The sequence below is a fragment of the Salvelinus alpinus genome, chromosome 2, assembly GCF_045679555.1.
Source record: "Salvelinus alpinus chromosome 2, SLU_Salpinus.1, whole genome shotgun sequence".
In the NCBI taxonomy this organism is placed as follows: domain Eukaryota; kingdom Metazoa; phylum Chordata; class Actinopteri; order Salmoniformes; family Salmonidae; genus Salvelinus; species Salvelinus alpinus.
In genome coordinates, this window is record NC_092087.1 from 127,177,716 (window position 1) to 127,195,946 (window position 18,231).

General features: G+C 45.7%; 1 protein-coding gene across 2 annotated transcripts in view; it reads right to left on the minus strand.

Annotated features, from left to right (window-relative positions):
- Positions 1-14,698, minus strand: part of LOC139568696 (proline-rich protein 36-like) — a 55,504-nt gene extending 40,806 nt beyond the window's left edge. Inside the window, exon 1 of one of the 2 annotated variants that reach the window (XM_071390716.1) lies at positions 14,273-14,698. The gene's annotated coding sequence lies outside the window, so the exon portion shown is untranslated. The remainder of the gene's footprint in view (positions 1-14,272) is intronic. The other variant, XM_071390717.1, reaches the window with a different exon arrangement.
- Between the last annotated feature and the right edge of the window lie 3,533 nt (positions 14,699-18,231).

The window sequence follows — 18,231 nt, forward strand, 5'->3', positions numbered from 1 at the left end:
TCGGTATTCGACGTCCATCCAGGTCTGAGGACGTCGGGAGATGACGTGGAAATCGGCCACTAGGGGCAACAGTGAGCGATGTTACCTTCAAGGAGGCTTTGGTTGTGGACCGGGATGGGTGTAAGCATCTGCCTCTGGTTCTAAAGGTTGCAAGTTCGAATCCAGCAATAGAAGTTGTTTTTGATATTTGTCAAGCCCATCCTAAACCTTAACCATTCAGAGTTGATGCCTAAGCTTAGCCCTAAACCTTAACCATTCGGAGTTGATGCCTAAGCTTAGCCCTAAACCGTAACCATTCGGAGTTGATGCCTAAGCTTAGCCCTAAACCGTAACCATTCGGAGTTGATGCCTAAGCTTAGCCCTAAACCGTAACCATTCGGAGTTGATGCCTAAGCTTAGCCCTAAACCGTAACCATTCGGAGTTGATGCCTAAGCTTAGCCCTAAACCTTAACCATTCGGAGTTGATGCCTAAGCTTAGCCCTAAACCTTAACCATTCGGAGTTGATGCCTAAGCTTAGCCCTAAACCATTCGGAGTTGATGCCTAAGCTTAGCCCTAAACCTTAACCATTCGGAGTTGATGCCTAAGCTTAGCCCTAAACCTTAACCATTCGGAGTTGATGCCTAAGCTTAGCCCTAAACCTTAACCATTCGGAGTTGATGCCTAAGCTTAGCCCTAAACCTTAACCATTCGGAGTTGATGCCTAAGCTTAGCCCTAAACCTTAACCATTCGGAGTTGATGCCTAAGCTTAGCCCTAAACCATTCGGAGTTGATGCCTAAGCTTAGCCCTAAACCTTAACCATTCGGAGTTGATGCCTAAGCTTAGCCCTAAACCTTAACCATTCGGAGTTGATGCCTAAGCTTAGCCCTAAACCTTAACCATTCGGAGTTGATGCCTAAGCTTAGCCCTAAACACTTAGACATTGGACATTTGAGAAACGTGGATGAAAGTCTAATTCTGAGGCGAGACTGAAGTTGTTGAGGCAAACTATACGATCAAGCCCCAATATTCTCCTATTCCATTAATTGGAGAGGGGTTACATTTCAAGCCAAGCCCAGCATGTTGGATATGTATTTAATACATTATCTTGGGTGACAACACGTTTGAATGTGTATGTATTTAAAGGCCCAGTGTAGTCAAAAACATGATTTTCCTGTGTTATTATATATTTCCACACTATGAGGTTGGAATAATCCTGAAAATTATGATCATGCCCTTTTAGTGTAAGAGCTGTGAAAAGACTGCCTGAAATTTCAGCCTGTTGTGGTGGGATGGAGTTTGGGCCTGCCTGGTGACATCAGAAAATTAGTTAATAGACCAATAGCTCTGTGCTAAGAAGCCATCTGTTAAAATATATATATATTTTTTAACTTAATTGTTACCCAGAAATGATTTGATATAGAGATTTTAAAAAATGGCTGCATTGGACCTTTAATAGGCCTAAATTACATTGGGTAAACTTGTGAGAAGTGCAGCATGAGATTATGATAAGATCCTATATGTAGGCTGCAACTAGCGAGTGGTTGTACGAGGCTCTATATAGGCTAGTAGTCAGGGTATAAGAAGGGTATGTGCCGTAAGTGGCGAGGCGTGTGTGAGTGAGTGATGTCCTCGGCAGACCCAACACTAACCACAACTGCCGCATTCTTCCACACACACTGCACAAGAGGCAGGAAACCACACAAAACAAAACACAGCTCTACTCCAAAGAATTCATTCTGGGACACAGTGAGGGAGGGAGAGGCGCTAGCATTCCTTCACAGTCCCTGCTGGCGTCTGATAATAACAAAAAGGCTGTGGTTGCCGACCCGACTTTTCCAGGATCTTTAGTCGGCTGCACACAAAGATCCAGAGCTTCTGCATACGTGTATATTCTCTACTTTAGGTGCAGAGAACAGGCTACTCAGTGGAATGGTGCTCGTTTAATAAAAGTTAGATCAAAGCTGAATCATTGTCTGCAAGATCACAGGGATCACAGTATTCCACAGAAGCGAATATAACTACAGTAAGACAAAAACACCAAGCATTCAACATGATCATTCGTCAAGTTACCAGTGAAACATCCATGCAGCATCATTCTATAGTAACCATTTGATCTCAATCAGCTTAAATGGAGGATATGCATTCAGATTTTCTTCAGTTATACAGTGTTGTTTAGAAGTAGCCTACAGTGCTGTTTAGAATGATGGAGCCAACTAATTTTAGAGCAGATTGTGTTAAACTGTAGCATAGCCTACTTGTGTATTTTGCCTAGTGGCACGCGCTGTTGACTAACTTTATACTACTTTGCCCAAATCCGGTTCTGTTACATAGATCGTGCAGACGTCGATCCAACTTCGTTAAACGAGCACCATGACAATTTGCCCAATGACTGCATGCGTCGCCTGAGTAGCCGGTTCTCTGCGCGTAGGGAATATATACACTCGGAAGCTTTTAGTGCTGTAGACTAAAGATCCTGAAAAAGCCAGAGCCACACCGTAACAAAAACAGGCCATGGTGGACGACACACTACTGTGGGCTCTCCCAGGGAAGCGATGCACCGCTGCCTTCCCAAGCTCGCCCTATGGTGGCAGGCTTTTCACAGGGACCTGAGGGTGAGGGCAAGGTGCTGATCTCCTATGAGGCATCTCAAAAGGAGAAACTCTCCCATAGAGGAAAACTTGCTGACCTTTACCCTTCCGTTTAACCAGAACCACTGGCACAATGGACTCAGAGTGGAATTACTCAGTGGGAATATGAGCTCATGCCGACCTGAAAAGCCACCGCTACTAACTAACTAAAGCCCATGGCATCTCATCTGGCAGTACACTGAAGAAGTAGCACTCATTTCAGTTCGAGACAGAATTGAAGCATAAAACCGATGATGTCAATGGCAAATCGAATATCAAAAATGACCTATCAAATCCCTCCATGGCTAATCAAAAACGAACACACAGGATCCCGAAGCCAGCCAGTATTAAATGACTACGGGTACAATCCAAAACAACATGGGACCCCCTACTAGAGCCCTGCACGGGCATGAATTTAAAGCCCGAACCCTAACCATGCCTGAGACGTTCAGGCCCGATTGCTTCTGTCAAATTTAAGGCCCGAAATCAGCAATGACTTCCTCCATTAGTAAACCCTTTAGTTGCTACTCTCCATCTGTCACAAGCTCCCTGCACTCCGAGTCAGTGAGTAATCATAGCAAGGGCTCCACTTGGGCTGCTCTGCTCAATGAAGAGACATGAGAGCAGTTCGCTGTAAACTCAGACAAAACGCAAGGAACATCGTTATGATCCTGGTCATATATGACTGTACTGCGCAGCAGAGCACAAGCAAAGGGCTCAGCTTCAAAATGTTAGTGGTCAATTTAGTGATACCCCAGCCCTGTCTGTATCCTAGTTATTGATGAATAAACAGGCCCTAACCCGATGTTTAATGCCGGGGCCCGTCGGACAGCGGAGCTCTACCCCACCAAGCACCCTTTTCCTGCATCACCCCACCCGTCACTGGGTGTCCCCTGCACTGTGGTTGGATGATGGGACTTCTGGAAGCCCCGCCCCATGTATAGTTGGCACACCACAGAGCTGCTTAACTCTAGACAAAGACTTGTACAATGTGTCGGCACTGTCCTACCTCCGTGGATGACTGATGAGGCTGGGGAGAAGCCCTTTTGGAGACACCAGGGCACAAAGCCCCTTTGCCAACTTGGGTAGACCACAGATATACGGAGAAAACAAAACATGCTTCTAAGCTATTCTATGGATCCGTAGTGGACATCTCCTAGTCATGGAGGACTGCAGTCTGTGCATGCTCCTGTTCCAGTCCAGCTTCTGTGAATAAACCCTATCTTGGTCTAATGAAAGACCAGAATTAGTTGATTGCTTGGCTGAAGTATGTGTTCTGCATTGGAACAAAATCCTGCAAGCGCTGCAGCCCTCCAGGATTAGAGCCGCTGTCGCGGGACACTAAGCATTGGATTAGCCATGCTAAACAATTCATGAGCTGGACTGTGTACTTAAAACACGTTAAAGTTAATTAATTCCATAGGGGGGCATGGAGAATGTGCTAACTTACGTTAAAGCGCTCGATAACGGGATGAGGAGGATAAGGCTGTGGCGAGTCAAGCTACAGGCTAAGTGGATAGTTAGTGTAGCCAATTAGCCTTGGGGGAATCAGATGGGGATGGGCTAGCCTAGCCTAACAAGTTAGTGTTAAGGGAAATCATAAGACAATGGGGTAACTTAGTCATTTAGCCTGGGGGGGAATGAGAAGGGAATGGACTCGCGGCTAGCCTAGCCACTAGCCTACGTGCTGCAGGCAGTCAGAACAATCTGGATAAAACTGGACCAGGTTCAAAGCAGCACTGAGCCAGGTTTGGTCTGGGGGTCTCTTCAGGACAAGGCATGAATAGGGGCGAATGTTCCCGCAGGGTGGGAGATGGCAGAGGGGAGGTGTGTGTGCTGGTTGTCAGTGGGTAATCTGAGGATTAAAAGGTAACAGACAGGTCCTATTGTCTGCCCCTGTGCCCACTGAGCCCCCTTTGGCCTGGGGCATAGAGGGGCGTATGGATTAGCTCAGCCGAGGCAGGGGGACAGGGGTAGCAGCTGGCACGCTTGGTTTTGGCCAAAATCCCACGAGAACAACCACAGAACAACCAGACATGGGACACCAGGGCTCTAAATTCCTAATTCCTTGATTATTTAAAAAATCTTTTAAAAATCCACCTCTCTAAAAACAAGTCTCTCACTGTTGCTGCCTGCTATAGACCACCCTCTGCCCCCAGCTGTGCTCTGGACACCATATGTGAACTGATTGCCCCCCATCTATCTTCAGAGCTCGTGCTGCTAGGCGACCTAAACTGGAACATGCTTAACACCCCAGCCATCCTACAATCTAAGCTTGATGCCCTCAATCTCACACAAATGATCAATGAACCTACCAGGTACCACCCCAAAGCCGTAAACACGGGCACCCTCATAGATATCATCCTAACCAACTTGCCCTCTAAATACACCTCTGCTGTTGTCAACCAAGATCTCAGCGATCACTGCCTCATTGCCTGCATCCGTAACGGGTCAGCGGTCAAACGACCTCCACTCATCACTGTCAAACGCTCCCTGAAACACTTCAGCGAGCAGGCCTTTCTAATCGACCTGGCCCGGGTATCCTGGAAGGATATTGATCTCATCCCGTCAGTAGAGGATGCCAGTTTTTTTTTTTTTTAAATGCCTTCCTCACCATCTTAAATAAGCATGCCCCATTCAAGAAATTTAGAACCAGGAACAGATATAGCCCTTGGTTCTCTCCAGACCTGACTGCCCTTAACCAACACAAAAACATCCTATGGCGTTCTGCATTAGCATCGAACAGCCCCTGTGATATGCAACTTTTCCGGGAAGCTAAAAACCAATATACACAGGCAGTTAGCCAAGGCTAGCTTTTTCAAGCAGAAATTTGCTACCTGCAACACAAACTCAAAAAAGTTCTGGGACACTGTAAAGTCCATGGAGAATAAGAACACCTCCTCCCAGCTGCCCACTGCTCTGAAGATAGGAAACACTGTCACCACCGATAAATCCACTATAATTGAGAATTTCAATAAGCATTTTTCTACGGCTGGCCATGCTTTCCACCTGGCTACCCCTACCCCGGTCAACAGCACTGCACCCCCCACAGCAACTCGCCCAAGCCTTCCCCATTTCACCTCGTCCAAGGTGGCTTAGCAGTTCAGACGTCTTTTTCTGTTCCGTATTGTCGTGTCCTGTATATATATATATTTACACCTTTCTTCGCATATCTTTTATTTATTTTATTATCCAAGAACTCAACTACAAAAGCTTTCCTGCAAAAGCTTTCCTGCAACCCGCTTCACCAATTACAAAAAGTATTATTTACCTCAATCTGAAAATCCATCGTGGAAGCTAGCCAGGGGCTAATTCAGAAGCTAGCCTGAAAGCTAACCAGAAGCTACTCCGATAGCTAGCCAGAAGCTAATCTGTAGCTGCCCCGAAATTAGCCGGTTTGCTGGCTAGCGTTGGTGTTTCAGCTGCCCACGTTTAGTGGTCATCAGCTATTCCTTTAGCTCGATAATCTACCGGCACTTTTGTGCAACGCGACTCGGACCGGAGCATTCCGGGACTTTTTTTCTCTCAGTTTCCCCGGATTCCAGCCGCAGGCTCTGGACACTTGCACCTTGATTTCGCAGCTAGCTAGCTGCAAACCGTGTGACTATTGGCTTACGTCGACCCCGGAGCAAACTCAAATCATTCTGGAGCTAGCCAACTGAGGAGTTCCATCACCATCCGGACCTGTTTCTTTTGTTGCTGCTGCAGATACGGAACCCCACCGGGCCTTCACGACTGACTGCCGCGACTGACTGCCGACGTTATCTGCCCGAGGGATTTATCCAACTGGCACCTCCGTCCCGACGTTACCTAAACGCTCATCTGAGGCCCGCTAATCGTTAGCTGTCTTATCGGCTGCTATCTGAACAAGTTTATCGGACAACTATTATTATTATTATTTTTTTTTTTTTTTTTTTTTTCCTTGGGTCACTATATCTATTTTGCCAATTTGGATTGATCCCCTCTACCACACGGAACCCCACTACACGGAACCCCACTAACCTACCGACGGAAACGCACGAGGTATCTACAAACAGACCTCCATCCTATGCTGCTACCGATAGCCATATACCCGGCCAGCTGTCTGGATCGCCACGACCCCAACCAACCTCTACTCACTGGACCCTTATTGATCACTCGATTAGCATGCCTCTCCTTAATGTAAATATGCCTTGTCCATTGCTGTTCTGGTTAGTGTTTATTGGCTTATTTCACTGTAGAGATTCTAGCCCTGCTCTCTATACCATATCCAACCTCTCAGTTCCACCACCCACATATGCGATGACATCACCTGGTTTCAATGATGTTTCTAGAGACAATATCTCTCTCATCATCACTCAATACCTAGGTTTACCTCCACTGTATTCACATCCTACCATACCTTTGTCTGTACATTATTCCTTTAAACTATTTTATCGCCCCCAGAAACTTCCTTTTACTCTCTGCTCTAGTAGCTCTAGGCGACCAATTCTCATAGCTTTTAGCCGTACCCTTATCCTACTCCTCCTCTGTTCCTCTGGTGATGTAGAGGTGAATCCAGGCCCTGCAGTACCTGGCTCCACTCCTATTCCCCAGGCGCTCTCTTTTGATGACTTCTGTAACCGTAATAGCCTTGGCTTCATGCATGTTAACATTAGAAGCCTCCTCCCTAAGTTTGTTTTGTTCACTGCTTTAGCACACTCTGCCAACCCGGATGTTTTAGCCGTGTCTGAATCCTGGCTTAGAAAGACCACCAAAAATTCAGACATTTTCATCCCCAATTACAAGATTTTCAGACAAGATAGAACGGCCAAAGGGGGCGGTGTTGCAATCTACTGCAAAGACTGCCTGCAGAGTTCTGTTATACTATCCAGGTCTGTTCCCAAACAATTTGAACTTCTACTTTTAAAAATCCACCTCTCTAAAAACAAGTCTCTCACCGTTGCCGCCTGCTATAGACCACCCTCTGCCCCCAGCTGTGCTCTGGACACTATATGTGAACTGATTGCCCCCCATCTATCTTCAGAGCTCGTGCTGCTAGGCGACCTAAATTTGAACATGCTCAACACCCCAGCCACCCTACAATCTAAGCTTGATGCCCTCAATCTCACACAAATTATCAATGAACCTACCAGGTACCACCCCAATTCCGTAAACACGGGTACCCTCATAGATATCATCCTAACAAACTTGCCCTCCAAATACACCTCTGCTGTTTTCAACCAAGATCTCAGCGATCACTGCCTCATTGCCTGCATCCGTAATGGGTCAGCGGTCAAACGACCTCCACTCATCACTGTCAAACGCTCCCTGAAACACTTCAGCGAGCAGGCCTTTCTAATCGACCTGGCCGGGGTATCCTGGAAGGATATTGATCTCATCCCGTCAGTAGAGGATGCCTGGTCATTTTTTTAAAATGCCTTCCTCACCATCTTGAATAAGCATGCCTCATTCAAGAAATTTAGAACCAGGAACAGATATAGCCCTTGGTTCTCTCCTGACCTGACTGCCCTTAACCAACAGAAAAACATCCTATGGCGTTCTGCATTAGCATCGAACAGCCCCCGTGATATGCAACTTTTCAGGGAAGCCAGAAACCAATATACACAGGCAGTTAGAACAGCCAAGGCTAGCTTTTTCAAGCAGAAATTTGCTTCCTGCAACACAAATTCAAAAAAGTTCTGGGACACCGTAAAGTCCATGGAGAATAAGAACACCTCCTCCCAGCTTCCAACCGCTCTGAAGATAGGAAACACTGTCACCACCGACAAATCCACTATAATTGAGAATTTCAATAAGCATTTTTCTACGGCTGGCCATGCTTTCCACCTGGCTACCCCTACCCCGGACAACAGCACTGCCCTCCCCTCTGCTACTCGCCCAAGCCTTCCCCATTTCTCTTTCTCCCAAATACAGTCAGCTGATGTTCTAAATGAGCTGCAAAATCTGGACCCTTACAAATCAGCCGGGCTAGATAATCTGGACCCTTTCTTTCTAAAACTATCTGCTGAAATTGTTGCCACCCCTATTACTAGCCTCTTCAACCTCTCTTTCGTGTCGTCTGAGATCCCCAAAGATTGGAAAGCAGCTGCGGTTATCCCCCTCTTCAAAGGGGGGGACACCCTTGACCCTAACTGCTACAGACCTATATCTATCCTACCCTGCCTTTCTAAGGTCTTCGAAAGCCAAGTCAACAAACAGATTACCGACCATTTCGAATCCCACCACACCTTCTCCGCTATGCAATCTGGTTTCAGAGCTGGTCATGGGTGCACCTCAGCCACGCTCAAGGTCATAAACGATATCGTAACCGCCATCGATAGGAAACAATACTGTGCAGCCGTATTCATTGACCTGGCCAAGGCTTTTGACTCTGTCAATCACCACATCCTCATTGGCAGACTCGACAGCCTTGGTTTCTCTAATGATTGCCTCGCCTGGTTCACCAACTACTTCTCTGATCGAGTTCAGTGTGTCAAATCGGAGGGTCTGTTGTCCGGGCCTCTGGCAGTCTCTATGGGGGTGCCACAGGGTTCAATTCTTGGACCGACTCTCTTCTCTGTTTACATCAATGATGTCGCTCTTGCTGCTGGTGATTCTCTGATCCACCTCTACGCAGACGACACTATTCTGTATACTTCTGGCCCTTCTTTGGACACTTAACTACCCTCCAGACGAGCTTCAATGCCATACAACTCTCCTTCCATAGCCTCCAACTGCTCTTAAAGACAAGTAAAACTAAATGCATGCTCTTCAACCGATCGCTGCCTGCACCTGCCCGTCCATCCAACATCACTACTCTGGACGGTTCTGACTTAGAATATGTGGACAACTACAAATACCTAGGTGTCTGGTTAGACTGTAAACTCTCCTTCCAAATTTAAATCTAGAATTGGCTTCCTATTTCACAACAAAGCATCCTTCACTCATGCTGCCAAACATACCCTCGTAAAACTGACCATGCTACCGATCCTCGACTTCGGCGATGTCATTTACAAAATAGCCTCCAATACCCTACTCAATAAATTGGATGCAGTCTATCACAGTGCCATCCGTTTTGTTACCAAAGCCCCATATACTACCCACCACTGTGACCTGTACGCTCTCGTTGGCTGGCCCTCGCTTCATACTCGTCGCCAAACCCACTGGCTCCAGGTCATCTACAAGACCCTGCTAGGTAAAGTCCCACCTTATCTCAGCTCGCTGGTCACCATAGCAGCACCTACCTGTAGCACGCGCTCCAGCAGGTATATCTCTCTGGTCACCCCCAAAACCAATTCTTCCTTCTTCCTCCTTCCAGTTCTCTGCTGCCAATGACTGGAACGAACTACAAACATTTCTGAAACTGGAAACACTTATCTCCCTCACTAGCTTTATGCACCAGCTGTCAGAGCAGCTCACAGATTACTGCACATGTATATAGCCCATCTATAATTTAGCCCAAACAACTACCTCTCCCCTACTGTATTTATTTTGCTCCTTCGCACCCCATTATTTCTCTCTACTTTGCACATTCTTCCACTGCAAATCTACCATTCCAGTGTTTTACTTGCTATATTGCATTTACTTGCTATATTGCATTTACTTCGCCACCACAGCCTTTTTGTTGCCTTTACCTCCCTTATCTCACCTCATTTGCTCACATTGTATATAGACTTAGTTTTCTACTGTATTATTGACTGTTTGTTTTACTCCATGTGTAACTCTGTGTTGTTGTACGTGTCGAACTGCTTTGCTTTATCTTGGCCAGGTTGCAATTGTAAATGAGAACTTGTTCTCAACTTGCCTACCTGGTTAAATAAAGGTTAAATAAAAAATTTATAAAAACATTTCTCGCCTCTTCTCAAAACCCATTGGAGAAGGTCTGAGGGGTTTGCGAAGGAGGCAAGGGGATCGGTTGCGGGGAATCACTGAAACACTAATTGAGAAGAAGCCATGACAGACCAGGGACACTAGGCTTTGGAGGGATGGGGAGGGTGAGTCTGACAGTGGGATGGCTACAGGGCCGCTCCTCTCTGGGGATCAGGAAGAAAGTCAATAGTGGAAAGTAGCTGTGCTCTGTGTTGCTGCTGCCGCAGGGCCAGATCAGTTACCAGGGCTATGAGCAGCCAGGGTGAGCCCAGGCCAGATGGACTGATCCCATCGCGCCTGCCTGGCTGCCATGCACTTGGGCACACACACACACACACACACCATGGCTCTATTACTGAACACACAGACCTGGGTTACTCATGGGTCGAGAGGCAGACCAGAGGAAAACAGGATGTGTGTAACCAGCCACGACACACACAGCAGGGGCCGTCATACACAGCAGGGGCCGTCATACCCACACCTCAAACCTTGGGGTCAACACCTAAACACAAATCAAACCTTGTCCCAAAGCACACCATTAAAACAAACCAGATATGGCTAAAGTATATCGGGAGGGATGCAGCGTGTATAGATTTGAATGAAGCCTCATTGGAAAAATATGAAATAAGTGGACTTATTTATTCTTTGAGCAGCCATCTCAAGGTCAGACCAGAACACAGGATCTGACCAAATCCGATTCCTGAATGTGCTGAACACTTTAGATCATAGCAGAGCCACATCTCACAATGCCAGGCGGCCAGAGTCTAAAAGCAGTGTGTCCATTGCTTCGTGGCTAATAAAGAGAACGCTGAATCCCAAGGCACAGACCAGCACAGTGGCAAGCGCTACAGCAGCACAACCAACCACAGCCTTCCATGGGACAGCCGGCAGCAGCCCTTCCAGACTGGAGACCGTGTCTGCGTCCCAAATAGCACCCGTCTCCCTATATTTGGGACGGACTTATTGAGACACCATAGAAACCAGTGCGAGAACACATGATGAAACCTACTGTAATTGTATTCACAGGATGCGTGACGTATGGAATGCAGCAAATCGAGGGATTTTACAGCTGTTGATAGGGTAGATAATAGCTAGTGAGCAGGTGTGTGGTGTGTAATTAGGTACCACTTCATCTGCTCACCATGCAGGGCAAAGAAAATGGATTTGAGCCCATTGACCTTGACATCCATTAGGTAACATCTCAGCAGCTGTTGCGTTGATGCTTTCGCATGGCCCCAACAAGAGCAAATAAAGGAGCATTAGCAAAATGGAAAGCCATGAGTCAACAGCACACCTTCGTGACTCCCACACTCCCAAGACTATTATTTAAGTGAATTTGTTGAAGGCACCCAACAAAATAACAGATACTGACCTGCGGAATTTTACGGCTGTATCCAATTTAAATCAGCGGTCCGGTCACGCGATCGGGAACAATGCAATGCCAGCCACCTGGAGTCTTGCCGAAAATAGACAACTGCAGCTGCCCCATAGGTCGCCATGTTGACCAACAAGGGAGTGTACACTAAAGCAGAGGAACCATTTGAAGTGCACCAGTGCATTTACATTCCAAGACTAGTTGGGTGCCAATCATGTTACATGACTCTCGTAGAGAGAACGTTAGTTCTACGAGAGTCAGAGGCTGATCTACGGTCTGTTTTCTTTCAATAACTACAGCGATAAGGATGATTTTAGGGTTGGTAATATTGATCCTAAACCTGCACTTAGGGTAGTCTCGTCAACCCGACCATAGGCAAAAGAAGTGACTAGGGTATTTTTTGGCATAGACAAACTACGCCACTGCCTACATCACTACTTTATCGGCTTGAATAAAATACTCGCTGGCAAGATCGAGATCACGCATGTTATTTTTAATGAGTGCATTTCGCAAGTGGCTAGTTTGCGTCAACTACCTGCAAAACCACTGCAAAGATTTTGCCTGCAAACATTGGTTTTTAATTGCAACGTTCTGTTATGTACACCCCACGATTTGGTGGGAGTAACACTGAATGTGTTATTTCTAAATATTGTCCTCCATCCATCATTTCTGGAATTTTCAATGCACCCTGACATGTAGGTGATTATTAACGAGATGGACACTTCCAGGAAACTGTTTGAATGTAGGTCCATTATAATTGACAGTTGATTTGGTTTTAGTCATTTCAAAGTATGTTAAAAATATATATATATAAAAACACCCAGGGGCCAGATTGGACCCCCTCTCGGACTGTATGTTTGACACCCCTGGTCTTGTGAACTTGTTAGAAGCTCAGGCTGCCATAGGCTTCAGTGAGAGAGATGGTTTCACACCCCTGCAGTGATCATTCACACTCAGAGGGGGTTGCCTGAGAGACACTGCTGAGAGGGGACACATTCCCCACTCAGGGTGGGCGAGAGGGTGTCACTGTCAAACCCCTGCAGCAACGTGACCTCTCAGTCAATGTGACACCCTGAAACGGATAATACACCCCTACAACAAAACCCGAAAACAAGATCACATTCACCACATTAGCAAACATCTTGAAAAGGAAGAGTCATGTCTCCTTTAAGAAATCAAATGACAATTTAGCATTTTATTAACAGTTTTCAGATTGAAAGAAAGGACTTGATCACTGATAAAAGGCATGTTATGCTATACAGAACAATTGATGACAACAGCAGATATGACCAGACTGATGCGGTTTGAAAGACTTTTGAAAACTGATGAAGAATCTGTCATTTGATAGACTTCTGTTGACACCCAATCAGTGACATTGAGATGGGGCAGGTGGGATAGCATTGGCTGGCATGTGGAAAGCATGTGCCCCCATTACGGATTATGTAACATGTATTTGGAGCCAAACCCCAGATGACAGTATCACTGGGATGTGACATTTCAGAAGCATCAGATGGCGCTCTCCCTCTAGCGCTGCCCAGTCTCAGTCTTGTCATGGATGATATCTCTGAATGTGTAGGTGTGAATAGATCTTGGTGAGCAGTATAATCTAGCAGACATCTCCAGACCGACACTCCCGTTTTCACTGACGTGCTGCTGGTGTAAAAAGTAACTCAAAATCTTCTTGTGATAGAGAAGCATATAGGTCTGCCCATCACAATTTCCCTATCAATTGTGCTCACGTTAGATTTTCAGCTGGATGCTAATGGTTTGTACAACGGGAGATTGATTCAGCAATGTAACCAACTAAGAAATGATTTAGACCAATGTTCTTTCATAGCGCCACATGTAAAGGATGCACTTTCGATTGGGCTATCAATCGATAATGGGATCGCGTTCACACCTGCTCTCCATTCGAAAACGCAGTTTCATAGCAGAGTTTACTGGTGAGCCACTGAGAATTTAGCAAAGCCCAAATCTCAGGACACAATCATGAACGGTAAATTAACCCCGGTTTTGCAGTAGCCATTTGGGGCCCTCACTCTCAGAACAATGGGAGTCTGAGTTGGGGCTATAATAGGGGTACGTTTGGTGCCGAGGTTAGTCAATAAATGGATTAAATTAACATAGAACTTAGGCTACGCATACAGTTGTGTCCAGTCACCTCATGCGCCTTGACACGGCTATTTTAGGGAAAGGAAACCACCATCCTAACAGTTCACCGACGTTGTAGGCGTCACATCATATCCAGTTTGAAAACATGGGCTTTCAACAACGAACGTTTGATCGGTGTCATTTCGTGAGCTTTGTTTGGATAACGTAGCAGCCATTGTTTAACGCGAAAGCAGCATGAGTTAGCAGAAAATAATAAGACACCGAAATGGCAACAATATATCCAATAAATTGCTTATTGCTAGACGTTTGCTGGCTCGTGCTACAATGTATCAATTCCCACTCACCGTAAGAATGTCGAGGCACGCTTCGCAGCGTTTCCCCCCAAATTCTTTCAGGTACCGTCGTAGGCTACTCCTTTTTTAAGGCTTATTCCTCGCTGGCTGGACAAAAACAGACCAAATATGTCGATGCAGAGGTTATAAACGTCCCTTCACTGCCAAGCTTCACACTCAAGCTGTAGATTCAATTGACCTGTTCAAACGGCGTGCATCCCTCTTTTAGTAACGTTCTCAGGACCGCAGAAGCTCACTCTCGAGATGAGGAATCGAATGAGTGGCGTTACCACACAGTCGAGCGAGGGTGAAATTGCAGGAGAAGCATGCCCCCAAAAAATCGATTTCTCCAGCTAGGAACCAATGAAGAACATGGCCTGAGGTTTATTTAAAAAATATGGATGATGTCATATGCTAAACCACTGCCCCTCCTTTTATTTTCTGTGTGCGAGAGTGCCTTGCCCCAATGCCCCATCCCTCACCCATTCTCTGTGTATGAAGTTCCAAAATCCAGCTGCATGGCTAATATTTAAACTACTGCAGGCCTACACTGGATGCCTGTAAGGCCAAACAAATAGGCTAGGCTACATAAGTATGTATACACAGTAGTCTGTAAAGGTTTCAGTTTCAGTTGGTTAAAAAAAATCGATTTGAATGCAATTGATAGTTTCTTGATATCAATGAAGAATAGGCATATTTATTCAACTGAGAAAGGCATTGTTCACACTCCTGGTCTAGTTATGTCTTATTTATTAGCATAATGTCACTGTCTGATGAAAACCTTAACTCAGTTTTTACAAAGCAGTAACTCAATGTGCTCTGAACATTTCATAACTCTAGGACCAACAACATTTACCCCAAATTTCATAATTGTATGTTCGTTAATGGGAAAATATGGTCATTTTATCAATTTCCAATTTTCATCAGACAGCGACGATAAGGTGCATTTGTTGATGGTGCTTATGAAGACATACAGCCTCAGCTACTTTGCTGCATGGCACTGACTGCCCCCAATGGGAGTGGCAGCTTGCTTCTGTTCCCTCAGTTGCAGCTGCTGGCTTTACAATAGGAATCAATGAAAAGACAGGGAACATACAAAGACTATGAAATTGACAGAAAGAGACTGAATCGGGCCAAGAAATCTGACATCAACTAGTTTGTTATACAGCAAGACGACAAAGAAGAAGAACGAATGAAAGAGGAGGCTTTGGGCAAAGAAAAGTCCCAACTCACAGTGCCAGGAGAGGAGAGGGTTAGACTGGAAACAGACATGATGCATTCACTCTGGACTAGAGTGATGTGAAATACGTACAGTCGTGGAAAAAAGTTTTGAGAATGACACAAGTCTGCTGCCTCAGTTTGTATGATGGCAATTTGCATATACTCCAGAATGTTATGAAGAGTGATCAGATGAATTGCAATTAATTGCAAAGTCCCTCTTTGCCATGCAAATGAACTGAATCCCCCCAAAAACATTTCCACTGCATTTCAGCCCTGCCACAAAAGGACCAGCTGACATCATGTCAGTGATTCTCACGTTAACACAGGTGTGAGTGTTGACGAGGACAAGGCTGGACATCACTCTGTCATGCTGATTGAGTTCGAATAACAGACTGGAAGCTTCAAAAGGAGGGTGGTGCTTGGAATCATTGTTCTTCCTCCGTCAATCATGGTTACCTGCAAGGAAACATGTGCCGTCATCATTGCTTTGCACAAAAAGGGATTCACAGGCAAGGATATTGCTGCCAGTAAGATTGCACCTAAATCAACCATTTATCAGATCATCAAGAACTTCAAGGACAGCAGTTAAATTGTTGTGAAGAAGGCTTCAGGGCGCCCAAGAAAGTCCAGCAAGCGCCAGGACCGTCTCCTAAAGTTGATTCATTCGGGGGGCCACCAGTACAGAGCTTGTTCAGGAATAGCAGCAGGCAGGTGTGAGTGCATCTGCACGCACAGTGAGGCGAAGACTTTTGGAGGATGACCTGGTGTCAAGAAGGGCAGCAAAGAAGCCACTTCTCTCCAGGAAAAACATCAGGGACAGACTGATATTCTGCAAAAGGTACCGGGATTAGACTGCTGAGGACTGGGGTAAAGTCATTTTCACTGATGAATCCCCTTCTGATTGTTTGGGGCATCCAGAAAAAAGCTTGTCCGGAGAAGACAAGGTGAGCGCTACGATCAGTCCTGTGTCATGCCAACAGTAAAGCATCCTGAGACCATTCATGTGTGGGGTTGCTTCTCAGCCAAGGGAGTGGGCTCACTCACAATTTTGCCTAAGAACACAACCATGAATAAAGAATGTTACCAACACATCCTCCGAGAGCAACTTCTCCCAACCATCCAGGAACAGTTTGGGGACGAACAATGCCTTTTCCAGCATGATGGAGCACCTTGCCATAAGGCAAAAATGATAACTTAGTGGCTCGGGGAACAAAACATCGATATTTTGGGTCCATGGCCAGGAAACTCCCCAGACCTTAATCCCATTGAGAACTTGTGGTCAATCCTCAAGAGGCGGGTTGACAAACAAAAACCCACAAATTCTGACAAACTCCAAGCATTGATTATGCAAGAATGGGCTGCCATCAGTCAGGATGTGGCCCAGAAGTTAATTGACAGCATGCCAGTGTGGATTGCAGAGGTCTTGAAAAAGAAGGGTCAACACTGCAAATTTTGACTCTTTGCATCAACTTCATGTAATTGTCAATAAAAGCCTTTGACACGTTTGAAATGCTTGTAATTATATTTCAGTATTCCATAGTAACATCATCTGACAAAAATATCTAAAGACACTGAAGCAGCAAACTTTGTGGAAATTCATATTTGTGTCATTCTCAAAACTTTTGGCCACAACTGAAGACATAGGGATCCTCACCATTCAAACTGCCTTTCTTAGTGTGTGTGTGTGTGTTTACCACACCTCCATTATAGTGTGTGTGGGAGCGGGTGACTCATACGGTGCGTCTGACCCCTCTGTCTGTCTCAGCTACTCACAGGGCTCTGGCAATTGTTACATCTGCAGCCTGTCAGCCTTTACTATCGTCGAGGGCCAATTGCAGAGACTGGGGAACCGAGAGCCTCTCCCTGACCCCGTAGCTTTTATAGTGTGTATGTATATTCGGCCGCAAACTAAGATCCTTAATTGAGTTGTTAGTAAAACCACAAAATCCAGTTAATTCCTGGTTCTGCCCACCCACCTCAATGCTCTCGAATGTTGTCCTATAAGGGTGTGGCTCAGTATTGGTCTCTATGGGAAAGCCTGTGGCAATGGAACAGGGATTAATTGTTAAACCAAAGTGGTTTCTTTCATCCCCCTATTTGATTTGTTGGCCCACAGTCTTCCAGTGAGGTCTTGTTGTTTCACCCATCTGCCAAAACAACACCAACCCCGGACATACTTTGTGTATGCAGCTCCAGGTACAGCTGCATACGCTGCCCATGGCAGAGCAAATAACCATGCAAGCCCACACACATACAGAGAGGCTAACAGACAGACAGAGAGACCGGCAGATATACAGACAGAAAAACAGACCAGCACACACACACGTATACTCATGCTGAAGAAAAGGGTCATGGTGGTCAATTTCTGGCCTGGGTACGAAGTATTTAGTCCACCAAGACAACAGTTAGAGGGAACCTCGTCTCAAAATATCACGGAAGCCTAGTGTGTGTCACCCCTTTACTACAGTAGCTTCTCTCGGTCATCGTTGTTCGGCAGTCTGGAAACGTGAGGCCACCTTTGACACACTGGAACACATTATCAAACGACAAACTAAATACTATAGAAATAACAATGCCCATTGAAACTTTAGATTGTAGACCATTACCTCAGTGTAGTCATTATGTATTGAGGGCACCATGTAACAACCACAAGCACATCCTCGGGCCATTACAGGTCTCTAGTGCAAAAGGCATATTCCTATGAAAATAACCTGTATGAATAAAGGTTAAATGGAAAAACAATATGGGGG